The sequence below is a fragment of the Hydractinia symbiolongicarpus genome, chromosome 7 (assembly GCF_029227915.1).
Source record: "Hydractinia symbiolongicarpus strain clone_291-10 chromosome 7, HSymV2.1, whole genome shotgun sequence".
In the NCBI taxonomy this organism is placed as follows: Eukaryota; Metazoa; Cnidaria; class Hydrozoa; order Anthoathecata; family Hydractiniidae; genus Hydractinia; species Hydractinia symbiolongicarpus.
In genome coordinates, this window is record NC_079881.1 from 9,603,152 (window position 1) to 9,614,085 (window position 10,934).

Sequence of the window (10,934 nt, forward strand, 5' to 3'; positions counted from 1 at the left end):
TATAGCAAGTATATCATCTAGCCAGAGTGTCATCCTGGCCAAGATATGCTATAGAATTGAACTGGCTAATAATAAACGCCGTCTGCCTGGGCAACGTGTGTCCAAGTAGCGACTTTGCAGCTTTTTGGATGTGATCCTCGTTCTTTTAAAGGGGATAAAGTTATTACTATTACAGATAAGCCTTATAACTGACTGATATATACGGTCAACTTCACGTAAAGATAATTTACAACCTTTCAGGGATACGCAGTGTCAGAAGCAGTCCATGAAAATTCGTCCTCCCATAATTTTGTCCACCACAAATGAATAAGATAATTTTGTGTATACACCGAAACATGATATTCTCCAGGTTCAATTCGCTTTAGTTGGTCAACCATGACGAACTTGTGTAAATTAAACATGTTTATTTTATACTTTTTAGAATAATTTGTTTGACACTCAACATCCCATTTCACTTGCCATTTTTTTATCTTTGGATGCCACAGAATAGCAGGATTGCTTTGCCACACTAAGTTCACTTGGTTTTCTAAAGATTTAATAAACTGCGGTGTGTTACCAAAAGTTCGATCACAGATCGAATTAGAAATTGCTGGAAACGGTATCCATAGCCCATGCGTTATAAAAAGTAAATCAGGTTTTCCTGACTGATTGAAAACTTTGTTTTGCAAAGAGGGAGGGTGTTTAGCGGTGCAAACATCTCCACAATGTCGAATACTTGACCAAGTTTCATTTATACGTAATATCTCTACATCTTTACCATGTAAAAAACGCAAACTGAGACGTATGCAAGTCTTATTCTTAAAATATACTATACTATCCCTATCAAACCATCTTGCATCCCCTTTACTATTGACATGAGATATTGTAACATGTTGGACTTCTGTGTTTTCTTCTTTTGTTCTGTTGATGAAGCGATTTAGAAGCAACCAATATGTTTTCCTCATGTTGGAATCTCCAGCTACCATCAACCATTTCATGCATCGATTATGGGGAACAAAACTTCCTTTTTTCTGAGTGTTCAAATTTGAATTTTGCGGATTCTCTTGAACTGGTGAAGCCTGTGTCATATGGCTAAGCATTTGTGCTATTAGGTAACAGCCGTAGACTGCAATACATAGCGAAACTAAACGTAAAACGTTATGCAGTCGTAACATATTTATCGCAAAAAAAAGTCGAATACTTTAACCGTTAAAAATTTTATTTTAGAAAACTTGTATTATGCGGTTTTGTTTTACACAAATCAACTATTCATTTTTTCGTGTATATATATAAATAATATATATATATATATATATAAAAATACTTATAGATATAGAAACTATTTGAATTGGTTCATAAAAAATGATAATTTTTTTTTCAAGTCATTCAAGTGTGTGTTCTAAAAGGGTTGTTCACAAATGACGTCATCCATTTAGATGGCATCACAAAGGGCTATGGCGCATTTTTTTTTAAATATATTTTTTATAAATTATGTGTCCTAATTTTTCGTGCGCATGATTGAACATCATTCACCCACATGATCTTGTCCCCTCATTCAAACATTCAAGATGGCCGACGAAACTGCGATTAACTAGTTATAATTACACTCAATTTTAACAACTAATCATTACCACTCTAGCCAGGAGACCCAGCCAAAAGGAATTTTTTGCAGCCTGAGAACTGACCGCATTTTGGTTGATTGGTTGCTTCCATATTGTTTTTTCTCGCGTAATCATCGGAAAATCTTTGTTTTAAGCTCAGTTGGCCTCACTTACACGAACAAAAAAAATTAATTCTCGTACTGTCTAAGAGGGTAAGATGGGATCACGCATTTTGCTCATTGGAAATCATGTTATGTTGATTGGTGGATTCGAATTTTATGGATTTGCTCTCACATATTTGTTTTTGTCTAAGCTAAATTTTGATATCCTTAAAGAAAACTTAGTTAACTAAGCTAATCTTACTCGACAAGTACTCAGTGTTAATTCAACAAAAACCACCATACAGCCTTTAAAGTAGCTTGTTTTTATCTCATTTTTGTTTTCAAGTACATGGGGATGGTCACACTCTCCAACAACAATAGCCAACTTGTTATCACAGGATCCAATTAGCAAACATAGTACATATTAATAACATCGAGTTGAATTAATTACTCTTTTCATAATATACTTCCATAAAAGCACCTACAAAACATTCCCTTAAAAACTATATTCTGTATTTTATAAATCTTTTGTTGACAGTTTTGTTTGGTTAGAATAAAAGCGATTTGTTTAGCAATGACATTTAGCTATTGTATTCTAATTTAAGTTTGGCGTTACCGTTTATGTTTCGACTAAAGTTGAATGTGTTTATTATTTGCTGAAATAGTCCTTATTACGTTCTGAAACAATCCTTAAAAGCGAAGAAGAAAATATTTAGGTTTTTGAAAGCTATTTATAGATTCTCCTTCTCAAAACAGATTTAGCTGTAAAATAACCTATTTTCGCTATGTCACAATAAAGCGGGTAAACTTAATTTATTTTGTTTTCGTTGAATTTCGTAAAATGTTTTAAGCTCATAAATCCATTAAGGATCAGCATGGTGTTAATGCGTTTTTAATTTTATTGTTAAATCTCGGCCTAAATTTTCGAATAAACTAGGTTCTTATAAAAACAAAACCATGCAGTTTTTAATAATTCAATGCCTAAAAGTGAATTTTACCATAGCCATATTCAGAGACCAGACTACAGTAACCGGTGCACACAGATTGGTGATGTACCGATGCAGGATACAGTAAATTCCTGTAAATTCTTACCCTGCTAACGACTAGGTAAAGTACGACCAATCCAAACTTCCAGGAGTCTGGGTAGTGAGAGAAAAAAACTGAAGAAAAGATATATTAAATGCCAGGAAAACAAAAATGTTGCAAACGAAGCTACCGTATATGTGTATAAATATCTGTATTTTTTAATTTCGTCTGTTTGCCTGTGACATATATATGCGATTTTATTATCCACAATTTTCTACGATGAAGGCTAATAAATATTAAACACAAAAAAAGTTCCATGGAGAAGCAACAGATGCGAGCTAAAGTAATTATTCACGGTAAATTAACTTTTATTGTCTGTTTTCTTTGTCTCTTTATTCGCCACAGAAAGTTTGTTCTGACGTATCAGGATTAATTAACTGAAAATGCAAACAAAATTTCGTAAGCTTCATTATGTTAGGGGCGTTTTGTTTTCCCAGGCATTTGGAATTGTCTTAAATTGAGCATGTTTCACCCCATCGGGTAGATGTATTATATCTTGTTTAAACATGCTTTATGAGCTAAGTATTTGAAATTTAAAAAAACTTAACAAAATACTAGGGCCAAAGTGTAGGAAAGATCCCCCTCAAAGAGGTCTTAAAAGGCACACAAAGTACCCTATGGGGTACATGGTCCGAATTATATGGTTAGGCAATAATGCTTTGGAGAGGTCCGGACTGAAGGCATACAGATTTCAAATACAAAATGAGAAATGACTTAAAATACATGCGTCAAAGTACAGACCCTCTATAAAAAACGCAAAAGGCCTATAAAATGCCTCATTAAGTAAATGCACCAACATTTGTAAGCAAGTTCCACTTATATAAAGGAACTTGAACTAAAAAAGAACTTATTAAGTATTGTGCCTTGGTTAAACCCCACAAACACGAAAAACTATTATCAAGCATGCAAAGTTCACGAAAAAAGTTTCCAATTTTGTTAGGATGCTATAGAGCAATTCATTTTACTTTTCTTTATTGAGTATATTTTATACAGAACATGTTTTGAATTTTAGGTTCTAATCAGATGAGTCCGATTAGCCGATCTGGTTCAGTATGTCAGGCTGGAATATATGGAGTTATATATGGGACAATATTCGTGTATGGTTTTCGTCGCGTCGTAAATGCTTTTCGTCGTGTCGTATCTTTCTTCGTGGTGTGGTTTTTGTCGCGTCGTATCTTTCTTTGTGGGGTGGTTTAACGTTTCGTCGAGTCGTATTTGTGTTCGTCGCGGCGTATTTCACTTTGCGGCGTATTTCACTTCGTGGCGTACTTCACTTCGCGGCTTATTTCACTTTGTAGCGAAAATTTTCATGCTTTTTTAACACGAAATTACTAAATTCGTGTAGCGCTTACAAGAAATCCAAGTCACATGAATAAAGTGCAGTAAAATAAACAAAACCTTTAGTGCTAAAAATTATATTCTATTTTTAAGTTAGTTTTACATTTTGTGATTATGAAGAAATATTATGTGTTGTGTAAGAGTTTTATGTAATAATTTATGTTTATGTAGTTAGTTTACTTGATTTTTGATATTTTCATCAGAATCCATTTAAACTACAAAATAGATAATAGATTATACAGTGTAGCATGCTTAAAATGTATAGCTAGCTAGCTAGCTAAATCTATAGCTAAGAATGTATCGTTTATTAAAAGAAAATGACAAAAATAATAGCTAGCTTTACCCAAAGCCACTAGAAAGAAAGTGAAATATATTGTGTAAAAGCTTCACGAAATTAGTAATTCCGTGTAAAAAAAGCATAACTATTTTGCCTCAAAGTGAAATACCCCACGAAGTGACATACGACACGACGAAACATGAGATCACACCAACATGAGTAATACGACACGACGAAAACCATTACGCTGCAAAGAAAACCACGCCACGAATATTGTCCCACATATAACTCCATAGGAATAAGGTCGCTATCACGTGAAGTGCTGAAAAATAGTTACATGATAAGAGTGAAGTTTTCAACATTTTTTTATATATATAATTAATTTTCTTAATGTGTAAAACTATTATATTCATCAAAGAAAATAAAAAATATCGATAAAAGTTTGTTCTTTAATATTTTTATTACTAGTCGTTAGCCCGTGGAAAATGCACGGGTACTCCCGTCCTTTTTCTACCGCATTGCGTGCTTCTCGATATTGCGCAGCTAAGCTATTTTGCGTGACAGACAGACAGACAGACAGACAGACGTATACGGGTATTATAATATAGACTAGTCGTTAACCCGTGGAAAAATCCACGGGGTCGCCCGTCCTATATATATCGCATTTCGTGTTTCCGTAACAAAAAGTCAAACAGACGCACGAACAGACAGACGGAATACGGCTATTATTAAAGAGATTAAAGTACAGAAAGAAAAAAAGATTTCTCCAATTGAAACAACGTTATCATGCTGGACTGGAGTAATCACATGAAATTTGCTTAGCCCTCTTTTCCGGTTAGTTGGGCCACCCGTTTTTCATGTGATAGCAAGTTGTGTTTTGTGGGACCGCTTTCATGGGAATTTTCAGCCTGGCTAACCGGGCCGAAAAATCACCCCGGTTGCTTTGTTGAAAGCCTGTCAAAATAAATCACGATTACCCCGCTTTTGTAAAGCAATCCCGGGTTGAAATTCCAAGTAATTGAAATTTTTCTCAACCCAGACTGCTAGCTAATATGCTTACTTTGCAAAATGTGCAATATTTTCCAGTTAACTTGACGGAGAGAAAGAGCCAACGTGATCAACAAAATTCGACTTTTAGATTCAGATTTATCTGTTCTTCCAGCAAAACGAACTCAAACCGATTTTCTTTTTCTTTTGAACTTTCGAACATGTAATTGCTTTCGTTTTTTTACCAGTTTGTTTTTCATGTGAGAGATTTGCATCATTATTAATGAGTTTATTTTAACTTTATAAACGTGATAAAAAATTATTAATCCGTATAACTGCTGTTGAAGACAAGACACAAACATAAATTGATTCAACAGTAACTGAAATACAATACACCTTTCCCGAGACCATGAGTCATACTTTTTTTAAACTCCTAAAATATGAATACCATATTTGAATTCAGCATAGTTTGTTTAATTTATGTGTAAAAGTTTAACTTGATACGCCAACAGAAAGTGCTATTTTGAGGAGATATATATCACAGTTAAAGTCTTCTTAATGCTTAAGTTACCATGTCCCGCCTCGATTTCAAAAAGAGGTTGGGCATGCCACAAATCTTTAAATTAGAATAGCAGGTTGTTTACTTGCTGCATTGTTTCGAAATTTTCTTTGTTTATGACATTTTTGATAAGGAATTCAAATCTGTTGTCCGTTTTTCATAAAACTCAACAGAAAAAGTTGCGACACATCAAAAGAATAAGTCTCGGGAAAGGTGTATTGATTATATAAAAAAGCTGCTATTTTTGAAAGTTTCCCGAGCCGAAGTTGTTGCGCTAAGACTGCTTATAAATATCAGACCGGGCTAAAAATTATTTTTCAGTTCGAGATAAAATTTTTTATGTAATCAGCTAGAATGACATGTGAGAAAGTGAAAGATACAAGACAATTTGAAGAGATAGTTTCAACAGAAATGTAGCGTATTATATATAAAAAAAGGAAGAAAATAAAGATGATATGGGGATTAATTTACAGCAAGCTGCGAAACATATTAATGGTAATGATATTACAACATCTCCTTTTATCATCTACAGTAACCGTTCAATTGTTTAACTGTTCAATGAATTATAAGAAAATAAACAGCACTTTTGACTTTTATAAGGAAGCATTTATTTTAGTTTATTTATAAAGTTGTATCAAATCTATATTCTTTTTCTTTAACTTGCGATTTGCGATTGCTGTGTTTGCAATAAGTTGTTATTGTGTTTGTAAGAGTTATACTATGTTTTTGCCTTTTTATTGAAGAAGAGTCTTTCTAACCTATCTTGAATAGTTGTAAACATTTTTCAAACTTTTCGTTTTTTGTGAGGGTCTAAGCAAGACTTTAGGACAAAAATATTTGATAAGTTCCGGTAAAGTTACTTTATATAAGTGGTACTTATCTACAAATTTTGGTGCATGTACTTTATAAGGTATTTTAAAAGCCTTTTTTAATTCTTTGTAGGGGTGTTGCATGTACCTCTACCCAAGTACTTTAGTAAGATATTTTGTATTTGAAATCCGGATGCTGCTATTTTATCCTAAGTAGTTTTTGTGCCTTGAACCTTGTGAGGCAACATTTGCATCAAAAGCTTGGTGCAGGGGTCCGACTATGCTTTAAGACTACAAATTTTGGTAAGTTCTTACATTTTTAGACCGTGTATAGTACTTTGTGGCCCATGTGAGGGAAGTCTGACCTACGCTTTGACCCTTTTAATTTAAGTTTCTCTTAATATTGAATACTTATCTCATAAGAATATTTGTAACAAGATTTGATGCATGCACCCGGTGGTTAAAACATAACCAATTTGAGACAATTTAAGAGACCTGGGGAAGCACAGAAAGCCAGGTTGCCGACTTCTATCTGTTTGTATGTACCGAATGGGGTTCACATCCTCAGTTAATATTTCTCTGTAGCGCCCGACTAAACGGTTTATAAGACATTAGATGACGAACAGAAATTTTTTAAACCCAATATCAAAGAATTTTGTTTTTTCTTAGAAAAAAAGAATTCGTGATGGGATTGCATCGAACAGTTTTAGTTAAAATCTGCAATGGGTCGTATGGCTTACTCCTCTTCCAATTTAAAAGGTTTAGATTGGAAGAGAAGTGATCCATAAGTGCCATCGTAGAAGCTAAAACCTCCTTTACATTCAGGTGGAGTGAGATTTACCGGGGTTAAAATTCCATCCCGAGCTAGAAATATTTTGGGCTACATGTGATGTTAAGGCAGGTTGCAAATAAAATGACTTTCACTCCGGATTGAAAATTGTTGAACCACAGCTGGGGTATCTAGTTTGATCTTTGAACAAAAAGTGTTTTTCTCTTTTGGTCGAAAAAAATTTAAAGTATGAAAGATTTAAAATTCAGTATCCTGGGAACACGATTCAGAGGTGTTTGGCAATGAAGTTGTTGATGAAGAGTCACCCCACAAGACTTTCAATGTATCTCAGCTTTCGCATACAATTTTTCAGCTTGCGGAACGGTTTCCCTCGGTCATGGCATTCCTATATTCTTGACGGATGTCTTTCTTTTTAGTGGATGCGATCATATGCTTGTTTAATTGCCTTGTTATCCTCAACCAAGTTCGGTTTGAGAATATTAAATTCGTTAGGGACGACATCGTCTGACACTTCTATGGCTTTCTCAGGTCTGAACTCACAATCATTTTTGTAGTGCATCCCCATTCACATTTTGAAAAAATTGGCCTTCACCATAAGTTTAAAGTACAATATATTGTATTCAATATATAAACATTAAGTTATATATAAAGAGCGCTGTTACCAGTGCATTTCTTTTTGACAAGTTTTCATATATTTCACACAACCAACACAAAGCGAACTGCTTTTTGAGTGAGAGTTTGTGATTTTGCTGATGTGATGAAACTTTCCATATCACTTTGCGCATATTTACGTCAGAAAACAGTTTCACCCCGGCTTCAGTAGAACTTTTGGCGTTACACGTTAAAACCATGCTCAAATCTAGGCCGGGTTGAATTTCGCTCATGTTCTAGAGACATGGGGCGAATTAACCCCGGGACGAGATGAAATACGTTTCAGCCCAGAAAACACGTGTACTTACATGGTTCTGTTACGAGGCAAAGGTGAATTTCAACCCGGGGTGAACTTTTGTGTGCAAGCAAGCATAACATCCTGAATAACTTTCCGCATATTTATAACATTATATCTTTGAAACTTTGAACTTTGGCTAGATCGTTTGAATATTTCGCAGTTTTTTTGCTTCTGTAAAGATTCTGATTGACAATGAACTGTTCAGGGGCGGAGCATACCACATCAAATACATCAAATGACGAAGGTAAATAATCTACCTGTTTAACGTGACGATGTTAATCGAGAGGGGCACAGTAACGCGTAAAGTTCTTTTTATGTAAACAACGTGCGTATACCTCAGAAGCTAATATAAGATAGGGGTCGAACGGTCCAGGGTGCCGCAGGGCCACGTCTGTGCGTTGTATCTATTTTAAGTTGCATGCTGCGTGATTATTTTGACGAATTGTTAACTGGTAGTGTTATTACCGACCTTTAAAGTCATACAATTTACAGGGTTGAACAAACCTGCAACATAGACTAGTTTGTGTGGCAGGGTACTTGAGTGGCTTTAAAAACCATGTCTAGTGCTTGTGCAAGTAAAAATGTCGATTTGATGAAAGAGATTTTTAACTCCCGCATTGGTGATTTGTCACCCATTTTCCGGAGCCGCTGGAGAATGGAAATATATTAAAATATAAGTTAGCTGCTTTGGACTGCACTACAAAGCTTGTTCAAAAGAACTCTGAAGCACTGTTGTGGTAGGTTATTTTACATTTTTCTCAGCTTTGTTTTTTGTTAATAGAACAGGAAGTGCACAATATAGTTTTTGTACAGCTATAACAATTGAATTTAATTTCGTATGTATGGCCAAGGCCGGTCACGTGGTTTTTTAAGTGTTTAAAGGGCGTACAAGGCATGGAAGCGCTCACCTGTCAATTAGTTCTTGAACCGTACACGTTAAAACTGTTTGTCCACAATTCACTCAAAATGACTGAGCAACAAGAATCGTCAATGGACACAAATAACGCTGAACCCGACATACTGCAACATCTAACAAACTACTTTGACCGTAAATTCCATGAACAGAACGAAAATCTAGAACAGAGGCTTACCACTGGATCAAAAAACTTGGAAAAACGTCTTCTGGAGCAGTGCAAGATCAGTAAAATCGAATTTAAATTCAGAGGTAATAAAATACAACATCAATTCAATAGCGATTTAATTCAAAGTCTAGAAATAATAAAACAACTAGTAAAAGATGGTTTGATTACAAGATCTTCCAAAAAGATCGATAATGTCATGGATGATCTCCACAAGCGAAACAAATGTATCCGTTTTGCAGATAAATCTCCGGCTGGATGGGCTGGTGTCAACGAATACTTACCCGACGATCTTGCCAGCGATTCAGAGGATGACAAAAAGATGAAGGCTGCGAAAAACCGGGGTCTGAACAAGAAAAAGGCGACCATGAGAAAGTTAGTCTTCCTCATTCACACACCCTTCGCAGCATCAAAATTTTATCCCCTTCGGCTCACAATCTGCACCTCCGGGGAGGCCTATCTTCGGGCTATCTCAACAGCAACCAAGATTCGCGAATCAATACCAGCGAAGTTACCAACAGCCACAACAGCGATCTCTGTGTTTCGGATGCGGAAAACAAGGACATTGGCGAAAGGACTGCCCTGACCTCAAACAACCCTAAAGAAAAGGCAAAAGGTAAGTGTGATACTGTTTCTACTGTATATAATTTTTCTGAATGCAATAGGTCTTATTCGCGCGAAGCTAATCCTCCACATACCGTGAAGAGCAATCTCAGGCGAAGTTTTCCTTACTGGGAGAACATAGGCACTAATAAAATTTTTTTAGAACTTATAAAATACGGATACAAAATTCCCTTTTTCACCACCCCTAAAAAGGCTTCTTTCAAAAACAACTGTTCGGCTCTTGACAATGAAGATTTTGTAAATAAGGTATTACACGAGTTACTTAAAACCGGAAGAATAAAAGAGATGGCTACTGAGCCACACGTGGTTAATCCACTGAGCGTTACTTCGTCCAAAACCTGAGACATGTAAACAAACACGTGTACAAACAAAAAATCACATTCGATGATTGGAAGATTTTCGGAGAATTTGTTGAGGAAAAAGGTTTCATGTTTAAAAAAGGCTATCCTCACATAGAAATTGCTCCAGAGCATCAAAAATATTTAAGATTTTCTTGGGTAACAAATGGCGAAAAAATGTATGGCACAATCAATACCTATGGATCGACTCTGAGGGCATCAAACTTCGTCCGAGACTCTCTTAATAAATCTGGGTTGGTCGCAAACAACTCTGTGGAGTCCCACTCAAACATGACATGGCTCGGCATTAATCTAGATCTGAAGAAAAAACTTTTTTCTATACCTTCACAGCGATTAATTTCTACCTTGCGAGTTTGCAATTCATTCTTGATTCCCTACCGCACACGTCAGCACGAA